A 23,809-nucleotide genomic window follows, 5' to 3' on the forward strand; every position below is an offset into this window, starting at 1 on the left:
AAGATTTGCAGGCAGAAATGACAGCAACATGGAAGAAAGATACCCAGAGAGTTCCAATAGTAGTATGCGCAATATGGTCCAATAAAACAGAATATATAGTTGTATTTAGATATGCTACCAATACATGTAACTGAATATGAATTTCAGAAGGAGTCAATTCAGGGCACATTGTGGGTGTTGCAAAGAGCACTCTTGACTAACATCAAAGATTGAAACAATACTTATTTCATGAACTTTAATTATATCCTGATATATGAATGAGGTCCATTCCCTTTGTGGTATTAGAAACCCAAAAGATTTGGAGAAAATAAACTGAGAAAAATATTTCAAGAAAGTTATCTCATCCCAAAAGTCATGACATTTACATTAATGTGTTATTCTTTACAATTTGCAAACTGTTTTTTTAGTGTCACTAACACCTTCACAGCTCTCATGATCTTTATGTGGGCTCAATGCTATCACCAGCAAAGCTTTGAATTTTTTGAAAATTGTATTCAGTCAGACAAAGTGCCTCTATCTTTGGAATTTTGGATTTAGAATTATATTTGTGGAGCTGAACTGCATTTGTATATTTCTCAGTTTAGGATTCTAAATATAGAATTCTACAAAAAATATCTATGTATTTGTTTTTAATTTCTATAAATGCAAAACTTTGTGTTTATAGATCGTCCTGTAGAATGATGTGTTTGGGATTTTGTGTATAGAATTCTGCTTTTAGACTTCCTGCTTAGCATTCTATCTACAGAATTCTATATTCAGAATTGCATATATATATATATATATATATATATATATATATATATATATATATATATATATATATATATATATATATATATATATATATATATATATATATATATATATATATATATATATATATATATATATATATATATATATATATATATATATATATATATATATATATATATATATATATATATATATATATAGTTCTGTGTGAATTATATGTGCAAATGTCTGTAGAATTCTCTGTGTAGAATTATGCCTTTAGAATTCTGTCACTTTAGTTAAAATTATCTTAGAAGAAATATGTGTTTGCAATTCTATGAAACATATAGTTTATTGCAACCCTGTCCAGATAGACCCAGTACATTGACACTGTAGTTAGCAATTCACTTCATCACATACTGGCCACACATTGATTATATCATGGAGTCAAGGAAGATAAAGAAGGTGAGTTTTAGTCTTGCTTTCTACTTCTGCTCATATTTGTACAATATTTGTGGGGGTTAATTTTGATATTAGGAGCATAGTGGCTTGCTACTACGTTGGCTTGCTTCCCCACAAAAAATATATATATATAATTTTATTATGTTTTGCAGTCTTGTGATATTTCTGTTTTGAAATATGACCTCTTGAAGAATTATATGTTTTGATTTAGATTACTCACTTGCCATCTAAATGACACATAGATATATTCTATTCTATTCTATTCTAGTTTTATGACACAAGCTATATAAATCATTGCTTCGATCACAGTCTACAGAGCTCTATGTTTAGGATTTTGCATTCTGTTTGTAGAATACAACCTGTAGATCTCTCCCCATAGAATTCTGTATTTAAAACATCTTCAGAAACTGGAGTTTAGAATTCTGTCTGTAAAAAATGATCTGCACTGTTTTGTGTTTAAAATTCTAACTCCACATTCTGTTTAAAATGCTATTTGTCAAATGTTATCTGTAAAATTATTTTAATATAATTTTTTGTGTAAAATTCCATGTTTAGAATTCTTTCTCTGTAGAACTGTATATGTATAACCCATTTCAGAATACTTTTTGTAGAATTCTCCATTTAGAAATTTATTTGAAAAAATCAACATATTGCAGTCATATCCACAGAATATGGTAACTGTAATTATACCTGTATAATTCTTGTGTTGGAAAGCTATGTTTATATTTCTAACTGTACATTTATAATATGTAGACTGTACTCTTTAGAATTCTGTCAATAGAATTCTGCCTCTAGAGTTCTGAGTCAAGTATTCAAGCTGCAGAATTCTGTTTTTATTATTCAGTGCAAAAATTCTGTTTGGAGACTAATATCTTCAGAATTCTATCTGCATAGGTCTTCATTTAAAACTCCTTTGTTGTACAATTATTTATTTAGATTTTTGTATTTAAAAGTGGGTGTCAGGACAATAATTGGGTAGGAGGTTGGCATAATGATCAAGGTCAAGAAAAGCAAGGTAGATAATTCCACACAACGGATTTTAATGCTAGCGCCTTCGTACACTAGCATCAATGAACTTCATCAGACAAATTACATCCAATAATTAGATCCTTAAATAGGTCATCCATCAAATAACATTACTAGCATCTTTAGTATTTTTAAAGACAAAGTGACATATAAAATTCAAGTTAAATGTTCCAACATACATTAAAATTAATGATTTCTTAACTTATATTAAAATATATTGTGAATATCACCTAACCAGTGACCAGGATTTTAATGATGAATATAATTTCCTAACAATTGATGTTAGAGACTTATACACAGTCATCCCACAAACAGTGGGTATAAGTTGGGTTAGAGAGTTTCTGCTGGATAAAGAGATAGATTGAGATGAAATTAATCTAACAGAGAATCTATTAGACATCATTTTATCTAATAACTTCATTTTGATTGATAAAGAATGTTACTTGCAAAAAATGGAGTAGCGATGGGTTCCCCTTCTGGGGGGAGCTTTGCTAATTGCATGATGGCTTTTTCGGAAAAGGCATTTTTATTTTAAGACCAAATGTTTAAAGATTGGGCCCAGTGGTATACCCATTGTCTGGATGATATTTTTTATAATTTGTAAAGGAAATTTAAGCACAGCAGCCAGGTTTGTTGACAACATTACTGGCTTTACAACATTTTTGCAATTTACATATGAGTTTAAAACAGCCCTTATTTCTTTCCTGGATGTCCAGTTATCTAAGGATATATTGAATAAAAGATAGTTGGCTAAAATTTACAGGACACCAACATATTCCAACACCTTTTTACATTTTGAAAGCTCTCACTCTTGCCAACAAAAAAAGGCTGTGATTAAAGGGCAACTTGTTAGGGCCACTAAGATATTTCCCTTGAAGAAGAGTTTAAAATGGAATGCGATCTTAAAACATATGTTCCTAAAAAGATCTTAGCCATTATATTTAATAGATCACCTCATAGCTGAAGTTGAAAAGAAAAGGAAATTGGGTTATTTTAAAGCCTTACTGCATAAGGGAACAGCTATTGATGTAGCTGCCCATGCCATTACCAACAGTAATTTGAATGAAAGAGTAAAAGAACACACTACTGTTAGTTATAATGTAGGATTTGCTACTTCTTTTTCTATTGATGCCGACATCTCAAGAGACATTCTATTAAAAAAATGGGCTTTAATAAATGAGGATGCATCCATTAGGATGAATTTGGGGGAGAAACTTAAAGCTATTTTTAAAAAAGACTGTAATTTAAAAGGACTTTTAGAGAAGGAAACTATCGCCCCATAAGCCTGACTAGCTTAGTCTGCAAAGCTATGAAAAGGATCATCATGGACCTCATAAATAAAGATATTGGGGACCTACAGACACTGGATCCTACCCAGTTCGGCTTTGTTAAGGGCAGATCCTGCCTTTTAAACCTGGTTGATTTCTTTGAAACAGTCACCAAGGCGATTGATGAGGGGAAGGTGGTCCACACAGCCTACCTGGACGGACATTATAGATAAGCTTACCAGCTTAAATATAAACCCCTATGTCACTAGATGGATTGCAAACTGGCTCAAGGACAGAACCCACATGGTTAGAATTGCTGGAGCCATGTCAGACTCCAAACTAGTTACAAGTGGTGTCCCACAAGGCTCAGTCTTGGGACCTCTCTTGTTCGGTATATATTTCTTGGAGGTACAGGCCAACACGGAAGGACTGTGGCTGACCATGACTGCAAACTGCCATATAATCGACTCTCCAGCCGACACAAGCATCCTCCAAAAGGGCCTCATAGAAACAGACAACTGGTGCCAGAGCCATGGCCTCAAGCTAAATGCCAAAAAGTGTATAGTCATCCCCTTTGGCAAAAACAAAGTGCCACAAATTACCACATAGGTGGTAATCCATACAGAAGAAGTAATTAGGGACCTGGGGACCCAAGTTGATTAAAGTGGTTAGAAAAACATTTTATATAGCCCACCTAATCATGAAGGAATTCACATCTAGATCAGAGGTCATCGTGCCTCTTTACTCATCCCTCATCAGGCCCATAATTGAAAGACCCCAAAAGTACCTCACCAAGAGGATCAAAGGGCTCAAACAGATGCCATATGCTGCCGGTTAAAGAAACTCCAGCTCTACTCAGTGTCATACCGCCTGTTCAGAGGTGATCTGTGCCTGACTGTATAAAGCCATGTCCAACCCGGAATTAATGGACATGCTGCACCTCAGAAAATCCAAATCCCATCAAGCTCAAGAGACTTGAACCTCAGCACTGAAATAAATAGGACATGCTGGAGGGACAGATTCATAACCCAGCTCCCTTCACTCTGGAATAAAATCCCAGTCCAGGTTAGGCAGAGTCCCTCATTGACTCTCTTCAAGAGGAATCTTGATGAGTGGATGGGAGATCATAGGTTTATCACTTCTGTGTCACTGTTAGACAGAGGCACAGTATACTAACCTCGAAAAAGGGCATAGCAAAATAAATTTAAAATGGGTGGTGAAAGCCAAACACATTCTGGCTAGGCTTATAAATGCCCTAGGGCAGATAGCCTAGTATGAACCTATGAACCTGTGAACCTATGAAAGGAAGCCCTATACTAACAACCAAGGGATGTTTAAATGTGGATGGTGCCACTTCTGTAAACACATTAAGATTGCAAAGGAATTTGAGATACACAATTATACTAACATATTAAAAGGAAAATATAACTGTGAAATGAAGGATGGATTTATTTGGCCAAGTGCCAATCATGTATGGGATTTTATGAAGGAAAAACCAAAAAAGGCACTTGAGGCAGTGCATTTATGAGCATTTATATAATATTGGTAAACATAATACAATCAATGCTCTGGCAAAGCATATAACATTAAACCCTGACCATTCCTTCCCTTTTTTAGTCAGAGAACAAATTTTGCGAAAATTAGGGGTGGTCCATGGACTTTAAAACTGGAAGAAAGGCAGCTGCTATGGAAACTGAAGAAAATGTTTTCTTAAACTGAAATCACTGGATAGGTGATATTCACAATATATTTTAATATAAGTTAAGAAATCATTATTTTTAATATATGTTGTGAAACTTTAACTTCAATTTTATATGTCACTTTGTCTTTAAAAATACTAAGGATGCGAGTGATGTCATTTGATGGATAACCTATTTAAGGATGTAATTGTTGGATGTAATTTGTCTGATGAAGTTCATTGATGCTAGTGGATGAAAGCGCTAACATTAAAATTTGTTGTGTGGAATTCTCTACCTTGCCTTTCTTGGCTTTTAGTTGTTTGAGTTTTACTAGTGTTTATAATGGTTAAGGTGTTTGCCTTACAGAGACAAGGTTCAAGGTTTGGGTCTCACATTGGCTAGGCTTATAATGGCCCATAAGAGCAGTTAGCCTAGTACTAATCTATGAACCTATGAACATATAATCTATCAACTTCTAAACATATAAACTTGTGGTTGAAATTCTAAGAGGTAAATTTTATTTTAGGACATCATAGCATTTTGTGGGTAGAGTTTAGTCTTTAAAGTTGCATGCTTAGAATTCTACATTTAGAATTCTGTCTGCAGAACTGAATGCCGAACTCTATCTGTAAAAAGCTGATTAAAATATCTTCTGCAAAAATCTGCATTTACAATACTACTTGAAGAATTATAGCAATGGAATTCTTTGTAGAAAACTTTGTGTCTAGAATTCTCTCTGTATAAGTTTATATTTAGAACTCTGTTTTAAAAAGTTTGTGTTTACAGAAGTTGAATGTGTGCTTAGAATTTTACCTGTTGAGATCTTTTTAGAATTACATGTTTATAATTCTATCAGTGGAATTCTGTTTAGAATTTTCTTTAATTCATCCTGTACTATGGTCTGTCATTAGAGTTTTATGTATATATTGTACAGTTTTGTGCAGGATTTAATATTTTCATGAAGGGCTTAGAGTTCATCTGATAAATATGGGTTAGTATTTGATCCATTGGAATATATTTAAAAATACCTTATTTTAATGTGAGTCTATAGAATTCTATGTTTAGCTCTTCAAAATCATGAGTTTACAATTCTGTCCATATAGCACTATATACAGAACGGCATCTATAAATTTCTATGTATAGAATTCAATGTCTAGAATTCCAACTGCTGAACTCTATGTAATTTTTTTTTATTCCTTGCAGTATCACATGTAATGTCTCATCTACCTGCACCAACTCATTTATTCAGTGGGATTGTGAGCCAGTAATTATTGGTCTAGATGAAAACACTATAGCCCATTCATTCCTGGTTAGAAAGCCTAACTGGCATCTGTTCTCCCATTGGTGGAAGTAGGTTAACAGAGAACAAGCCACCTGCAGGCTGCCCCAGCTCCTCTCTGGTGAAGCCCCCATTACCCTTCAATGAGTTTCTGAACTCCATTGTGTGCTGAGTTTTGAGGACAGTATGCCTCTACATGCAAGATCCCATTGACTTAAGCATCTGTACAATGACAGCATGCACTCCCTAGGCCCATGCTCCAGCTATTCATCACCCAGTCCTCTCACTTTGTGTCACTCAATTGATGAGACAGTACTGGCTGCCTCCCCATTGTGGCCAATCACTAGCATTCTTCCCTGACAGCTCCTACAGACAACTAAGCTACAAATCAAATGCAGGTCTCCTGCACTTTAATCAATCTAAGCCATGGAATCAGTCTTTATGTGAAGATTTTATCTATAGAGTTCTGTCTGAAAAATTCTACTGACAGAATTCTGTGTTGTACATTCTATCTGTAGATCTATTTGTTTATCAGTCTATGTTATGAATTCTAGATGTAAAATTCTGTCTGAAGAAATCTGTATTTAGAAAACTAAATGCAATATTCTATGTTCAGCATTCTACCTGTGTAACTCAGTGGAATTCTATCTGTAGATTTTTTTCTCTGCAGAATTTTGTGTTTAGAATTCTATGTATGTCTATAATGTTCTGTATTTAGAATGCTGTGGTTAGAATTCTATCAGCATAAATGTTGTTGTTGTGTCTTTCGGCTTTTCCTGGTTAGAGGTCACCACAGCGGAACTCTGGTCCGCTAATGATTGGTAGTTGATTTTTACGTGCCAAGTTACCAGCCCTGATGCACAACCTTCAATGAAGATACGCCCATTCACGCATGTCTCCATGCAGAAGACACTCTAGCTGAGAATCGGTTAATTCTATGTGTAGAATTTAACCTACAGAATACAGTTGAGAATTCTGTTTGTACAACCCTGTGTTTGGAATTCTTTCTGACATATTACATCTGCAGTATTTGTACTATTCTCTGTTTACAACAATATCAGTAGACTTCTATCTGTACAGTTCTGTTTTTAGAAATATCTCTGCAAAATTTATGTTCACAGTTATGTGTTAACATTTCCACCTGCAGAATTCTATTTGTAGATTTGTTCTGAAGAATTTTGTGTTTAGAACTATGTTAGCTTAATTCTGTAATTAGAATGCTAACTGGAGAATGTTAAGAGTTATGTTAGTTAATTATGTGATTAGAATTGGATCTGTAAAATTAATTCTTTGAATTTTATCTTTAGAAGACAACCTGTAGAATTAAACGTATGTGAAGGCAGCGATCCTGCTAAATGATACCACACCAAAAGCTTCAGAGACAAAATGCAAAAAACAAGTGTAGTATCAAAACGCGTAGGAACATCCAAATCACTGCAATACAGATGAATACCAAGCGAAACACACTGGCAGCACTTGTAGAGGACAAATCTTTTATTTGGAGACAAAAATGAGCGCTTTCGCATGGACATCCATGCTTCATCAGATATTGTAATGAATGTGCCTTCTCAGCTTAAATATAAATTCAGAAGGCGGGAAAAATGCTCATTAAACAATTAACCACATTCAATAATCAATCTAAACAAGTTAAAACGAAACCTTATAGCTGCTTTAAAGGGCTACATTTAAAATGAAGCAAAACGCTAGCATTAAAGTGATGTTTCCTGGTTCCTATGCCCTTGAAAACGGCACTAAACATGTGTTAAAATTCTTATACGTGAACTGATTAAAATGTGAAACTAAATCATTAAAACATGACTTTATCATTTCTATCACCCAGATGTAAATACGTTTAACACTCTAGTGGCAATACATAATAACAACGACAAGTATTTCTGAATATAATATTTTGAACATAACTCATGAGGCACAGAAACAATAATCTCATATGCTGGGTATAGACCTAGGTACATAAAATGTAACATAATATATCACATGTATAACTTTCATATGTACCTCATAAAAATGAGAACAGAAACAAAACAAAAACAAAAATACAAGACAAATTACATGAAACCGTACTTGTGAAAGCAAACAAAACTAGATTATTTTATACAACATATCTATAACCTGTAGAATTCAAAGTTTAGAAATTTGCCCATAGACTTTTATGTGTAGAACTCTATCTGAAGTCTTTCTTTGTTATTATATCTTTAGATTTCTTTTACAGAAAATTCTGTATTAGAATATTATCCAAAGGCTTTTGCTCATGGATTTTTCTATGCATAGTTCTGTTATGAAATATATATTTTTTTAATTTTTATTTTTCTATGTAAAGTTTTCTCTGAATAATTCTATATTTAGAATTACTATTCTGATATGATTTTTAACATTTTTCTGTTTAGAATTGCTTCTATTGAGTGGTGCATGCAATCTTATATATACTTGCAGCCTTAAGCAATTAGTCATTGACTGCCAAAACAGGATGATCACAAGTTTCTAATAGTTGATGTTTCACAGCATCAGGGTTGCCCATGTCTCACTTTAATAACAACCTGGAGTCAGAATTGAGGGAAATGGTGAGCTTTTCATTTCTTATTTCTCTCTTCACTAAGTTTTTACAAGCTTGGGACAGGTATATTATTTTGAGATGAGAGTAGTGGATGCTTGTATTCATGTGAGAAATGCAGTGTTTTGGTCACTTAGAAAAATGTTTTAAGTAAAGTTTGGAGTTCTGCTTGATATATCATGCTACTCATCTCTAACTTGTTTGGGAATCTACAAGTAGAATTCTGCCTGCAAAAGTTTGTTTTTTGGAATTCTCTTCCTATAATTTTATTTGTAAGATTATATTTTAGGACAATATCAGTACAAAACTAATTAATTAAATGTCAAATTAATAAGATTTCAATAAATAAAATTATATTCATAATTCTGACAGTAGAGTCATTCTTCAGAACTCTTTATTTAGAATTGTAGGTGTAGATTTGTTTGTGTAAGATTATTTCAGTTGAACTCATTGTATAGTATTATTTTCACACAGTTCTGTGCTTAAGACTTCTATCTGTAAAAATATATCTGCAAAATTGAGATTGGAATTCTTTCATACAGATCTGAGTTTATAGTTATAATTGTAAAATTCTGACAGCATAATTATTTGTTTAGAAGTTATTCCAAATAATACTTTGTTTAGAAATCTCTGCAGAATTGTGAATTTCGAAGACCTTCTGTAGGATTTTGTGTTTAGAATTGTAACAGCAGAATTATTTGCCTAGATTTCTGCAAGTATTCATTTATGCATATAACTCTGTGATTACAATTCTACTTACTGAATTGTGGTTTAGACTTCTCCCTCCAGAATTCCATATACTTAATGCTATCTGGAAAATTCTGTTTTAGATTTCTAGATGTAGAATTATGTGCAAGGAATTTTGTCTGTACAAGTAAGTACTTAGAATTCTGTCTGCAATTTCTATGTTTAGAATTCTCTGTTTGAAATTCTATACATATAATGTGTGTCTATATAATCCTATTTTCAGAATTCTTCCTGTTGAATTCTGAGTTTTGAATTGAATTTATGACTTCGCCATTTTAGAATGATAAGTATAGAATTCAAATTCTGTGTTGGGAATTCTAAAAATGTGTTTAGAACTCCATCTATAGAATGCTGTGTGCAGATTTCTGTCTGCAATATTCTGGAGACTTTTGCCTTTAGAAGTCTAGCTATAGAATTGTGTGTGTGGAATTTTATCTATACAAGGCGGTTTTGGCATACAAATAATAATTCTTTCTGGTGAACTTAATATACAGACTTCTGACTTTAGAACAAGATCCATATAATTATTAATTTTAAGCCAATCTATATAACTATTTTGCATAATTCAGTTTTTAAAATTCTGCATGTAGAATGTTATCTGTGAAATTCTTTCGTAAAATTCTGTGTTTAGAATTATATCCGTAAAAGTCTACACTTCAAATTACTTCTTTAGAATTCTATCTGCAGAATTTATTATTTAGAATTTTATTCAATGACTTGTATATTTAGAAGTCCATTTGTATGATTATGGATTTAGCATTCTAATTCTAGCCATAGTACTCTCTATCTGAATAATTAACTGTTTTGTATTTATTTTATACAAAACATTTGCAATTCTATCTTTAAAAATCTCTCTTTAGATACTGTGAAGGAAATTATTTACTGAATAGACAGACAGTGCAGAGTAGACAATGAAGAATAAAATGACCACCTTTACTAAGAATGCTTTGTAATTAAAAGATTACAGATGGCAGATCGCATTACTAAAAGTGATAAAAATAAACTCTGTGAACATCACATAGCTTAATTGCCATACAGTGAAATGTGAAGGAGAATGGATTAATATGGGTTAAGCATACTATTGCCTAGTCCAGCTACACTTGTTGTAGCTTATCAGTTATACCACCAATAAGTTTACTCTGTAAACCAGCCAACAAGTTTTGTCTGGGCATAAGATTATATTTGCTAGTCCAAAAACATTGCAAATTGAAATTCCATTACATAAGAATGAACCTATGGACAGTTAAAATAGCAGTAGAAGACAAGGCTACCTGAACACACCATTGATTATATCAACTGATATAGAGTGTGTATAGGGTGCATCAGAAGTGTGACAATTGTCCAAGATGGTGAAAGAGTACAGGCAACAAAGGACAAGAGCAGTAACTAGCAAAAAGGGTGGATAAGAAAGTCCTTAGGATTTGGATGCCATATAGAAAAAAAAAAACAGTCAAGCATGAGGGATTTTCATGGAAAAAGAATGTTAGATAATTTGAAAGATGCACAGAAATGTTTCTGGTTTGAAATGAGGATAAAGTGTCAACCAGGTAGATATTAAGGCCACATTCATTTACTCAGTTACTTCTTTTGAAAGAAGAAGAGAAATATCGGAGAGACTATGGTGTGCAGCACAAGATGCTATATTCCAAAGGAACCCCCTGTTGACTGGATTAGATGTGAAAGAGAATTTTTCGGTAGTTGCAAAGCTTCACAAGTAAAAGTCACTGTCAGTATATGACAGAACAAATGTAGACTATGAAACACATTGAAGAATTAAACTGATAAACTATAAAAGGTATTTTAAAGGACATGAAGGAACATAGATTGCTGCAGCACCTTGTATACCCAAGCTGCTGTTGTTGCTGCTGCAAAAACATAATCAGGCATGTCTATAATATGGCTGAAGTTATTACGGTTAATAGGAGGAGGATCTTGCTACACATATAAGGATCTGTGTGATTTAACATTAGGAGACACTTGTGACACACAGATAATTTAAAGTACTATATGAAGAGAAGAATTCCTGTCAACATTTCTTTCTTTTCAAATAGACAAAGATGCAAGATTGAAGTAAAGGAAATGACTGCTTAATTCTTCTTTCTCTGCTACCATGCCCTGCGTGCCTTGAGCATTTAAGGTTCTGCCAGTATAGAAACCAAAGACAGTATAGCTAAGCCATTTTTAGCAATGATATAATGGTAGATGCCCCTACAAATTGTTCTCTTGATGACAATGTTGTATGATATGTAACTACATATAGTAGATGCAGCAATGGCATAAGGACAATTATATCTGATAACTGGTGCATTTTAAGAACTATGCCCGAACTACTGAAGATTATTGGAACCCAACCCAAGTTTACTGATAGTAATTGTTCTAACCTTAAGCACATTTATATTATAAGGATGTGCGAGTTGGTGCTGAAACTAGACAATTTGGTAAAAATGGCACTGTTCTGTGTCATAATTGCTGCTGTTGTAATTTTATCAATAAAGATTTACATTTTGTACACCCATCAACTAATAGAATATATACTTTTAAATATTTTTCAACCTGTAATTCCATTAAATTTGTTTACCTTGCAACTTGCAGGACATGCTCTAGTTTCTACGTCGGGAAATTTACCAGGAGATTAAAAGACAGAATTATAGAACATAATGTGGACATTAGAAGGAATGTATTAACTAATTCATTGGCCAAATATGTTAGTGATACTGGTCCATCCCATACCTTTACTTTTAGGGTTATAGATATGATTACTAAAAACAAGAGAAGGGGCGAGTTAAATAATAAACTTGAAGTTAAAGAATATAATCGAATATTACAATTACAAGCTAATTGCCCACCAGGTATTTCTTTTTAAAAATGCATACTGTTTTAATGGCTTTATTGATGGTGAACCTTTACTGGCTGTGTGATTTAGGTTATGGCACTTAAATACACTATTATTGTTCTAATGTTTTTTAGCACTAAGGAAGGGTTTGTGAAAGCCTGAAAGCTTTGCTCTTTGAATATTAAAATGTTTTTATTTGGTACATCGCTGAGTTTGTTTTTGTTGTTGCTATACTTTTATATGAGTCAACACTTTACTTTGACTCTTATTTTATACTGATATAGCAGTAGTATGCCAATGCCTTGTTAGTAATCAACGAGCACCCTAGAGGTTTGATTCACTGTTAGGTAGACACCCACCATGCTTTATGTTAAATTAAAAGGAGTTAAAGAAGGACCAAGAGTGCCTTTTTGGGGACAATGTGTAAGCATGTGTGCGTGTGTGTGTGTGTGTGTGTGTGTGTGTGTGTGTGTGTGTGTGTAATTAACTTCCTTTTTCAAACTAGTTGTGGTATATATTCAAAAGTTGAAGACTACCGCTGTTATTTATTTAAAAATAATAACATGCTGAAAATTGAACTTGTACTAACAGAGATCCATGTACTCTGTTTTCCCAGGAGGTTCTCCTTGTTATGAGGAATGGCATTGCCGTAACTAGCATAGGGCAAATGTGCTAGCTGTCTTTGGTATACCAGCAGTTATTGGGCACTGTTGTCAGGTGCCAAAGAAGCAGAAGTACCAAATCATCATTGCTTTATTCCAGAACTACATTTACATTCATTTCTGAAACACTCCAGTCTGCTGTTACATGTATAGCAAATAGTATTTACACTTTCAGGATGCAGAAGAAATTTTATCTGGATTTTGTCTTTTTTTTTAATTTTCTTGCGATCAAATTGGGAGTGGGGTGCAGGTTTGAAGAACTGCACAGGGTACTAGATGACTTAGGTACAGTTCTGCAGTCCTGAGCAGATTTTGATGGTTTGGTCATATAAGGCTACCTATCATCAAAGAACACTTAGTTGGTTACAGCAGTATCTTTTTAAAATTTAGTTGAATAAAAGGGAGCAGCTGCCTAAAAGTTATACAAATGAGACTATAAAGTGAAGAGCGATGTTCTAAAATAATTACCAACAGCAAATCCAGCAGAACCACTGTATCCTTGTTCATAACTGGAGACTGCAGAAAAGTAAGGCCCTTGTCACCATATGAAATTGTGGGAATCTGGTATATTGAGGCAGTGCAGAGTTTGGCATCTTAGGGACAGGAAAGGCCTGGCAAGTCTGGAATGTTAAATATGAATAGTGTTAAACACGCCCTTGCAGACACACTCCTTATGCTGTTTAACCTAGGTTTTGCCATTGATTTTGATGCTGAAGAATGGCACACTATAGTGGAGACGCCACTTCATAAGAAAAGCTCCAACCATTGACCCTAAGTAATATAGACCCATCACTCTGATGAGTGCCAGCTGCAAACGCATGGAACATATTATAATTGACCTCAAAGATGCAATACCAACAATATTATTAGATTTAACCTCCAAAGGTTTGGCTTTGTAAACAGCAGATCTTAATTAACATGCTTCTTTAAATGTGTTATTTAGGCAGTAGATGCTGGCCATACAGACTACATAGAGTATCTTGAATTGCCCAAGGTCTGTCCTCATACAGGCAACATACAAAAGTTAAATGTTTTAAAAATTGCACATATGAGGTAAGATGAATAGCAAACTAACTGAAAGAAGAAAATCCACACAGTACAAGATGCAGGTGTCTCAACAGAAAGAATGTATGTGGACCAGCTGTGTCCTTCAGGGCTTGGTGCTAGGACCTCTCCTTTTTAATATATATTTCTCAGATCACCAAGCATAGAGCCAAGACCTCTGGCTAAGAAAGTTTGCAGAAGACGGCAAACTGGGGGTTGTTGTTAAGTCATCCTCTGACACTCAAACTCAAACCCATCAGAATGATCTCTCCCTAGTAAACACTTGGTGTATTAAAAATGAACACTAAATGCTGAAAAGTGTAATATCATTATTTTGGAAGGCAACCCCTTCACTCATTGTATTGTATAGAGAATACACAATAACAAAATAAAAATGAAGCCAGGACCTAAGTACTTGGGTTGATAACTCGCATGTCTTTAGCTATCATGTGACAATTATTTAAACAAATATAAATAAACGTTCAGAAATAGTTATAAGTAGATTATTGTGTGTGCAACATCATTTCTAAGGAGAAGCTTGAGGATAATTGCTGTGTTTTCTGAGGAAGTTCGACATTTTTGTGTTTTTTTGTGGAAACACATTGCCTGCAACAAGGTATGGAAATTAACTGTATAGTTATCTCCAACCACTCAGAACAAGTGCAAGAGATGACTGGAAACCCATGAAGGAAGAATGGGGTGATATGAGATGAGACTGCATAATCCAGATAACAAATGTTCATACCCCTTATGGAATTCATCCACAACTATTAACTGCTGCCCAGCTAACTCATTTGTCCAGTTTTCCTGACATAACTCTCAATTTTCCAAAGTTTTTTCAGGGGCATCCCTAATTTTGGCTCCAAATTTAGCTTTGTTCTTTTTAACCCTTTTAAAACTGGTGATGTAGACAGAAAAGATAGTGGATTGCAATTAACAAATAATGACAATTATAAAGTTATAGACATGTTTTTTATTAGACAATGCAGGTTACTTCACATTCTCTTATTCTTTCAGCGTCAGTTTCAGTTGTGATTATACCAGGTTTCATGCTTTAAATGAGCTGCATCTTAGTAATATGATCTGTTTGTTGCTGTCTGCAACACCTCCTGAAGACACCTGCATGTGTAGAATACTTAATTTCCTAGGATATTTATTTAGTTATTTAGTTTGTTAACATGCAGAGCACTGATCCTCCTAGACAACTTTCAGGTACAGCATGATGGAAATGCAACCAAAGAAACAATAAACCTCAATCAATATTAATTCAATTATTGCAATGTAAGGGCAAGCATGCACAGAGGTATATGTTGGAATAATATATCCTATAAATGAATGTAGACATAAGTACACATGATACAACATTCCCAACAGTAAAATAAGTAAGAACAGTACCTGTATGCTATTATATTGTATAATGTTCCTGTGGAGAAAATAGGATGCAAAGATCAAAGTACTACACTGTAATTTTTCTTGGGCATATGATGTGAATGAGATTAAGGTACACGTCAAATGACAAGAAGAAGAGAAAGGAGGGAGACATGAAAGAGAGAACCAGAAAAACTAAAAAAATGAAGTGTATGGGGAGTGGGAGATGAGGGTGGAGGGAGTATAAAGCTATCTCATACCGAGCCTCAGGAAATCTGGGCAACACTAAAGCAGTTTGGAAAAATGTTTCTTGATAAGCCAAGGTGCACCCACCTGATGAGGCACCATGTAGACACGGGGCCTCAGTGTCCCATCAAACAGACCACCATACAGTATGATCGAGTGAGTTAAGCATATTCTGAGAGGAACTACAAGAGACATTGATCTGGGGTTAATCAAGGAGTCCAGTTGTTTTCTTCTGTTTTAACGTGTCTTTTGACAAATTATGAGCTAATAAACATTTTGTTTTATATCTGATATGCTGTAATAGCATATATTTTTTTAAACATCTTTATTGAATTATCAATTAAGACTAGGCAAACATGCATCTACAGAAAAGAAAACAAGCCATGTTAACATGTTTACATTTCCAAATATTATACATCACATAAGTGCCTTATACAATTATCATCAGTCCAATATTACATAAATTGAACAATTCCTGCCTTCCCTTTAACATCACTCCTGCTCCTCCAAAACATTATTCTGCACGTATTTTTCTCATACATTCCATTTTCTGTGTAATTTGCTCCTACCATTTTCTACAAATACCACCTCCAGTTTCTTTTATCTCAGTTACAACATTCACGTCTTCAGATATATTTGATTTAGTCTTTGATTTCCAAGTTTTAGTAATTCATTTTTTGGAAGCATCAGAATTAAATGTAAAAAGACCTCACTATATCTAGGCAATTCAGATTAAGTATCCACACTCAAAAAATCATTTCATTAGTCTTGCTCACCCAGCATTTCTGAAAGAATGATCACACCTGAAAAACATATGTTCCCAGTTACCTCTTTCTTCCCTGTCATACCTGCATCATTTGCCATCTATCAGAGGAAAACATCTTTGGAGTCTATGAGGGGTATAATAATACCTATGCCAACATTTCCAAGTAAAAATTCTAAACTTTCTTCACTTTGTTGCATATTTGGTAGCCATACATATGTCCTCCCATTGTTTCCTTGTGAAGTGCTTATCCAGTCTCTCTTCCAATCTTTTCCACCATCCTCTGATTAATTGTTATAGTTATTATGAAATATTTTATTATCCTTTCATTATCTGCAACTTCTGTTCTGGATTCAGCTAAAATCTCTAAATGAGCAGGTCATTCACTTAGAATTCCTTTATCCCATTCTGTTTGCTATACTCTGATATCAATCCCTTATAGGGAAGGCAGTCTCTTGCCAACATTCCAAATATCTTCTTGGCCTCGTCCCTATCTAGTTATTTGCTTTCAATATCTTGGTTCTTTTTGCTAATTTTCTCCAGTAAATTCTATCCCTCTCTTGCCTGCTTTGTACCCATAATAGCAGTCATCCCTATCAGTAGAATCTCCTTTCTCCATTTTCTTGTTGAGTTAGTTCTTATAATACTTTCTGCTTCTTTATGAATATAATATTCTGTATGATGTTTTTATTCTCCCTAAAGATCTACATCTAAAATACCACTCTCTCCTTATTTCTTGAATTCCACCCCCGTGCTTCATCATCATCCTTTTCTGCTTTGAAGTATAGCTTTCTGACTGTATGATATATTTTTGGGATTCGGTCTTTTGGTTTTCAGTCATTTGATTGTAAATATATATATATATATATATATATATATATATATATATATATATATCTATATATATATATCTATATATATATATCTATATATATATATATATATATATATATATATATATATATACATGTTTGAGCCTTAAGTGTTTAAGACTGGACTAGACAGTCAAGAGGAGAAGGTAAACACTTGCACCACACCACACTCATCACATAGTCCATCAAAACCTACACCACCAAAACACACACATAGAAACACAAAACACACATCTACATTCATGGAGGCTCTCAAAAAAATCTACCCAAGCAACAGGGACCTCCGAAGCAGAAACACATGCAACCTCCAACCCCCAACACAACCCAAATGAAACATAGCCCACAAACTCAGTGTGCCACTCAACTACAGCCCATAAGGCATCACAATGTACCCAATACTCTAGTCATAAGTGACTCTACAGTCAGACACACTGATGTTCCACTCAACAGGCTAAACAAGGAGAAAGTTACTGTCAGCTGCCTGTCAGGTGCCAGGATCCAGCACATAATGCATGCACTCAGGTCACTCCACAACAAGTACAAATATGACTCTGTCATTGTCCATGTTGGTGTGAATGACCTGAGATGTACCTCCCTGGACTACATGAAAAAAGACATGGAGGAGCTTTCTGATCTTGTAGCCCAGGCAGGTATGACCCTAGCCCTGAGTAGCATCTTGCCATCAACCAGAATGATACCACAGTACAAGGACAAAATGATTGACTTCAACAATTGGCTAAGCTTCTGGTGTCATTCTAAGGGGATCCAGTATCTGTCTGCCTTGGATTACATGATCAACAAACCACGATGCTTTGCCAGAGATGGCCTGCACCTGTCGCCCTTAGGATTCCAGATACTGGCTAAGGCTCTTGCCACCTCTATAGTGCCTTTTTTAGGCAAGATTCAAATGACAAATTCACCACCATAACAGGTACAAGCAAGAAAAATCTGAGGGTAATGCTACTTAATGCTAGAAGTCTAAACCTCAAAATGCACTCACTCGAGGCACTCCTTAAAATGGAGAACATCGACATCTGTGCAGTGACAAAGACCTGGTTCAAGGCTCCATAGAGCACCCCTGCATTACCAGGCTACAATTCATGCCACACCTTTCGGCCACCTAACCTGGACCGAAGCACTAAAGGTGGAGGCGTGTCCATATTCATTAAGGATATCCACACCTCCAGGCTAGTTGCTCAGCATAATGCATCTTAGATTATCCAAGTGCAACTCTGGGCAAGACCACAATGTAAATTGTAGATTGCTACAGATCCCCCACCATGCCCTAGGACTCCCACTCCTCATTTCTTGATACACTGGAAAATATTAGGGTACAACCTAACACCCTAATAATGGACAATTTCAACTACTCCACCATTAACTGGGAAAACTACTCATGTACCAACTCTTGTGCTCAACGTTTTCTGGAATTCATAAATTCCAATGCTTTGGATCAACTTATCCACACCCCCACCAGGGGGAGCAATATCCTAGACCTGGTCATTACCAACATGGGCAACCAGTGCTCCACACCAGAGGTCAATTCCTCATTGGTCAGATCCGACCACAAGCAAATCACCGTAGACATCCACATCCCACCCCCACCGACCATTAGGGAAACCACCGTAAAAAATTTCTATAAAGCCAACTTTACGCTTCTTAAGACAGAAGTGGCAAACTTCACGACACCCATACTGATGGACAATAGCGGTATGACTGCTGAATCCTATACAATTGCACTTTATAAGCACTTACATGAATGCATGGATCATGCAATCCCTAACAGAACACAAGATGCTATCCTCCAAAAAAAGGAAGCCAATCTGGTGGTCCACTGCTCTAAACAAACTCTACAACAGAATAAAGAAACTGTTGCAAAAAAGAGTAAAATCCCATGATTGGAGAAAGTCCCTGGTCAGCCTCAGTAAGAAGCTGAGATCCTTCATAAAATCCTTCAAAGCTAGTTACGAAAACAAAATTGCCACTGATTCTAAAGACAACCACAACGCATTCTATAGCTATGTCAAGAATCTCAATGGCAACACTCAGATGTGCTCTGAGTTACAGCACAGTGGCACTAAATATACAGAACCAACTGATATTACCAACATCCTGGCAGATAGATTCAGTGCTAACATTACCCATCTCTTATCCCCTAAAGGGCCCATCTCTATACCAGAAGAATGCAAAGTTCCTGTAATCTCAGCTGCACAGGTAAAAAACACACACTCCAAAGCCAAGAACAAAGCATCCATGGGACCTGACAACATCCCAGGCTGTGTTCTACATGAACTGCAGAACGAACTGGCACCCCACCTAAGTATCATAGTCAATCACAGCCTCACCTCAGGTTTTGTGCCCACTGAATGGTGATCAGCAACGGTTATCCCAATCCACAAAGGGAAAGCCACCACGGACCCCGGGAAGTACCGCTCCATTAGCCTGACGAGCCTGGTCTGCAATGCTATGGAGTGTATCATCATAGAACTTATAAACAATGACACTGGTAATCTCCAAACTCTGGACCCTACCCAGTTCGGGTTTGTAAAAGGCAGATCATGTCTTCTAAATCTGATAGACTTATTTGAAGTGGTCACCAAAGCCGTAGATGAGGGTAAGGTGGTTCACACAGCCTATCTAGATCTCGCCAAGGCTTGCAACACCATCCCCCACTCTGGAAATATAGACAACCTAACTAAACTCAGTATAAATCCCTATGTCACAAGATGGGTTGCCAACTGGCTCACTGACAGAACCCACACTGTGAAAGTAGCAGACTCTAAATCCAGCTTCAGACCAGTGACAAGTGGAGTACCACAGGGTTCAGTCCTAGGTCCTCTCCTGTTTGGTATCTACTTCTCTGAAGTACAGGCTAATACAGAAGGTCTTTGGCTAACAAAGTTTGCAGATGACTGCAAACTAGGAGCCATAATCAAAACTCCTAATGATGTGGACATCCTACAAAATGACCTCACTGCGACAGATGCCTGGTGTCAAAGCCATGGCCTGAAGCTCAATGCCAAAAAGTGCATTGTCATCCCTTTTGGTAAAAACTCTGTACCCATGAACTACCACGTAGGCGGTAGTCTACTTAACACTGAAAGTGTGATAAGAGACCTTGGGACACAGGTGAACAGTAGTCTCTCCATTGATAATCCCATTGTCACAGTAGTCAGGAAATCCTTCTACATGGCACACCTCATCACAAAAGGTTTCTCATCCAGGAAAAAAGAGGTAATTGTTCCCCTCTACTCATCACTCATTAGACCCATTATAGAGTACAATGCCCCTTTTGATATGTACCTCACAAGACATCTACAACAACTGGAAAGGCCACAGAAATACCTCATAAAGAGGATTATCAGCCTCAAACAGATGCCCTATGCAGACCATCTCAAAAAACTCCAGATTTACTCTGTCACATATCGTCTACTCAGAGGCAATCTCTGCCTAACATACAAAGCTATGTCAAACCCAGAGCTGTTGGACATGCTCCACATAAAGAAATCCCAAGCCCTCCAAGCTATACACTCTAGGGACCTAAACCTTGTCACCACAATAAACAGAACATGCTGGAGGGATAGATTTATGTTCCAGAGACTTACCATACTTTGGAACAAACTACCTATCTCTATCAAACAAAGCTCCTCATTAGCGATCTTCAAGAAAAATCTTGATGATTGGATGGGAGATTGAAAATTCACCCCAGGGATCACTTCTGTAGTTCTGCTTGACAGGGGCACAATAAAATAATTTTCTTGGGTGGGAAAAGCCAGGGTGCCATTTGGCTAGGCATATATAGGCCCTAGGGCCAATAGTCTAGTAGCTACCTATGAACCTATGAACTCATCCCACTTCCCCTCCCAGATAAAATCCTGCAACTCATTATTAATTACTATCAACAGCTTCCCTCCTTGTTGATAAAACTATACCTGACCTATATATAAAACTAAAGGGACTAAAAATATTTCACTACTTATATCTTGCTATCCATATCTATAAACAAGAGATTCCAGTTTCTCAATTTTTTTCATTACCATTTGTTTATCCTCTACCTTCATATCCTTAGCTCCCATAATAGAATCCTTTTTAACTCATACAACTAAATAATTCATTGTATCATGTCCCCATATATATGGGTTTTGCTGAACCAATTCATGTGCGAGTACATAGTTTACAGCTATAGCTTTTGTTTTGTCTTCATATTGTGCATCCCCAGAAGACTGGAAACTATCTCAGAATGCTACACAACACTGAAATGTCCTTTTCTGGTTTTATCAGGTACAAAGTAATATTGTCTGTAAAATAAAGCCAACTTCTTTTTTTACCATACCGATTATGTTCTTGAATTTCTGAGTCCCTTATTATTTTTCTGAGACCTTTATCATTCTTTGCCAATGGCTCTAAATTTAGTGCAAATAACAAAGGGAAAAGAAGACATCCTTGCCTGGTTCTGCTGCTCAGACAAAACTTATCAGAGAGGAACTCTCCCACTTTAATTTTTGCCTCCTACCCCCCATGTATTCTCCTAATTAACCTTATTATTTTATTACAGAATGAAAATACTTCCATTGCTCTACACATGAAATCCTGTCTTACTCTGTCAAATGCTTTCTCTGCAAAAAAAAATCAACATCAGTGGTATTTACCTACATTCTGCTTCCCTCTGGATAATCATTGTTCTATTAATATTGCCAAATGTTTGACTTCTCTCACAAAACCACATTCTTCTTCCTCTTTCGACTGTTCCCATTAGGGGTAGCCACAGCGGATCATCTGTTTCCATTTCTTCCTGTCCTCTGCATCTTGCTCTGTCACACCATCCACCTGCATGTCCTCTCTCATCACATCCATAAACCTTATCTTAGGCCTTCCTCTTTTCCTGTTACCTGGCAGCTTCATCCTTAGCATATTTTTCCCAATATACTCTGCATCCCTCCTCAGCAGATGTCCAAACCAACGTAATCTTGCCTCTCTGGCTTTGTCTCCAAGCCTTCCAACCTGAGCTGACCCTCTAATATACTTACTCCTAATCCTGTCCACCCTCATCACACCCAGTGCAAATCTTAACATCTATAACTCTGCCACGTCCAGCTCTGACTCCTGCCTTTTTGTCAATGCTATTGTCTCCAACCCATGTAACATAGCTGGTCTCACTACTCTCTTGTAGACCTTCCCTTTCACTCTTAATGGTACTCGTCTGTCACAAATCACTCCTGACACTCTTCTCCACCCACTCCATCCTGACTACTCTCTTCTTCACCTCTCTTCCACACTCACCATTACTCTGAACTGTTGATCCCAAGTATTTAAACTCATCCACCTTTGCCACCTCTACTCCCTGCATCCTCACCATTACCCTATACTCCCTCTCATTCACACACATATATTCTGTTTTAGTCCTGTTGACCTTCATTCATCTTCGCTCTAGAGCACATCTTCACTCTAGAGCATATATCCACCTCTCCGGGGTCTCCTCTACCTGTTTCCTACTCTCACTACAGGTCACAATGTCATCTGCAAACATCATAGTCCACAGGGACTCCTGTCTGATCTCGTCTGTCAACCTGTCCATCACTGTTGCAAATAAGAAAGGGCTGAGAGCTGATCCTTGATGTAATCCCACCTCCACCTTAAACACATCCATCACTCCCACTGCAGACCTCACCGCTGTCACACTACCCTTGTACATATCCTGTACCACTCTTACATATATCTCTGCCACTCATAACTTCCTCATACAGTATCACAACTCCTCTCTAGGCACCCTGTCATATGCTTTCTCTAAGTCCACAAAGACACAATTCAACTCCTTCTGACCTTCTTTGTACTTCTCCATCAACACTCTCAGAGCAAACATCGCATCTGTAGTTGCTAAACAAAACCACATTGATTCATATCTATCAATGCTGGCAACACCTTTGCCATTAATTTAGCTGAGTCTTATGTGCCTTTACCACCTTTAAGTTTTACAGCCACCAAAAGCGTTCTTCCAGGTTATTGGTGCTTGCCCTCCTTTTACGAATGCTGTTAAACAAAACCTTCCAGATCTTTATCACTTTTTTCCTTTCCTAGCTTTCAAACTTCCTTCCAAACTTCCACAGGAATACTATCTATTCCTTGAGACTTTCCTGTAGACTTATTATATGTCACAATTTTTATATAATTTCCTTGTATCTTAACTGTTAATTGTTGAGCCTCATCTACCTCTAATCTTGGCATAGGTAAGTCTTCCATAATTACTTCCATTTGCACT

Source organism: Protopterus annectens, chromosome 7.part0, assembly GCF_019279795.1.
Source record: "Protopterus annectens isolate FY-2018-M chromosome 7.part0, PAN1.0, whole genome shotgun sequence".
NCBI lineage: Eukaryota > Metazoa > Chordata > Ceratodontiformes > Protopteridae > Protopterus > Protopterus annectens.